This window comes from Palaemon carinicauda, chromosome 14, assembly GCF_036898095.1.
Source record: "Palaemon carinicauda isolate YSFRI2023 chromosome 14, ASM3689809v2, whole genome shotgun sequence".
NCBI lineage: Eukaryota > Metazoa > Arthropoda > Malacostraca > Decapoda > Palaemonidae > Palaemon > Palaemon carinicauda.
In genome coordinates, this window is record NC_090738.1 from 83583957 (window position 1) to 83586222 (window position 2266).

Below are 2266 nucleotides of genomic sequence, written 5' to 3' on the forward strand. Positions count from 1 at the left end.
TTTTTAAGAAGAGCTCGAAACGAAGTAATGAAAGACACTTGATCATCGCCAAAAAAATCAGACGGAAGAAAAAACAAATCTTCCAAATATCTACGTTTCCTGTTATTCCTCGCTTCCATGACGATATTAAGGAGAAATATCTCTCTCTCTCTCTCTCTCTCTCTCTCTCTCTCTCTCTCTCTCTCTCTCTCTCTCTCTCTCTCTCAGTCCCTACTCTTTTTAAAGAATGACACATCTCTCTCAACGAGGTCGTTGAGGTGGACACCAATTTTCACTATAGTTTCTCTGTTTTTGTAATGTCTATATTTTCCTTTCACGTGAGTATGAATATATATGGAAGTTATCAATATTTTTATAATTTTAATAAAGAAGTTTCTTTGCTATTTTACACAAGAAATGTTATTTATTGAATTTAGCTGTTTGTTGGGTATTAGCAATAGAATATTATTATTATTACCATTATTATTATTACCTGCTAAGCCACAACCCTAGTTGGAAAAGCAGGATGCTATAAGGCAAGGGGCTCCAACAGGGAAAATAGCCGAATGCAGAAAGGAAAAGAATATATAATATTTCAAGAACAGTAACAACATTAAAATAAACATTTCCTATATGAACTATAAAAACTTTAACAAAACAAGAGGATGTGAAATTATATAGAATAGTGTGCCCTAGTGTAACCTCAAGTAAGAGAACTCTAGCCCAAGACAGTGGAAGACCATGGTACAGAGGTTAGGGCACTACCCAAGACTAGAGAACATTGGTTTTATTTTGGATTGTCCTTCTCTTAGAAGAGCTGCTTACCATTGCTAAAGAGTCTGTTCTACCCTTACCAAAAGGAAAGTGGCCACTGAACAATTACAGTGCAGTAGGTAACCCCTTAAGAGCAGAAGAATTGTTTGGTAATCTCAGTATTATCAGGTGTATGAGGACAGAGAAGAATATTTAAAGAATATGCCAGAATATTCAGTGCATATGTAGGCAAAGTGAAATGAACCGTACCCAGAGAGGAGGATCCAATGTATTAGTGTCTGTCCACTGAAAGCACCCCATAACTCTGTAGCGGTAGTATCTCAACGGGTGGCTGGTGCCCTGACCAGCCTTCTTTGTATATGCATTAGTATAATTGTTATAACACCTGCTAATACTTCAATAAAAGATCAAACATATATTTTTGAAATACAATTAGTTCTTATTTTTCGTTAACTGTGATTAACTTAATTTTCAAAATCAAATAGAATATATTTATATCTTTCTTTTTATTGTTATTCTTTTTTTCATTCTGATTATTTCCTTATTTACTTTCTCTTCTTAGTATATATTCTTGAATTGATTTACCTTTTCTATCCTGTCTGTTTTCCTTTGTAATTCAGACAAAATTAATCTCTTTTTTTTTTCTTGTACCATGATCAACCATATTTCCCTTACCTTGCAGTGTTAATCCTTAAACCATAACTGTAATTTCCTCCCAAATATCTATTTTCTACCACCTCCCGTTCATTGACGAGTAGAGAAAAGGAAATAAAAAACAACTCAGAACACGAGAAAGAACTTCTCAAGCAACCAATAATGAGGCGAAATTATTCCTCGTCTTCTTGGATCTGGCATCATATAACTTTGGAGAAGATAAGATTTCCTCATTTGATAAATTCCAAAATCATCTTGCTTTGGAGACGTAATGAAATTCTTTTCTCACATACACACCAAAAAAGATTAATGGATTTTCCAGTAAGATTATTAGGTTTTTCTTCGTGATCTTATAATATTGTTCTCTTGGATGCAACAACAAATATTTCTAAGATGTAATGTTAGATGATTTGGATAGTGTGCAATTATACCCAAAATATGGGTTTCTTGATACCCTGCATGAAACAAACATATACCGATATCTATCAATCGATTTACTTGTCTATTTATCTATCTATGCGTTTATGTATATAAATATATATATATATATATATATATATATATATATATATATATACAGATATATATATATTTTTTATTATTATTATTATTATTATTATTATTACTTGCTATGCTACAACCCTAGTTGGAAAAGCAGGATGCTATAATCCCAGGGGCTCTAACGGGGAAAATAGCTCAGTGAGGAAAGGAAACAAAAAAAAAATATTTTAAGTAGAACAAGATTAAAATAAACAACTCCTATATAAACTATAACAAACTTTAACAAACCAAGAGGAAGAGAAATAAGATATAATAGTGTGCCCAAGTGTACCCTCAAGCAAGAGAACTCTAACCAAAA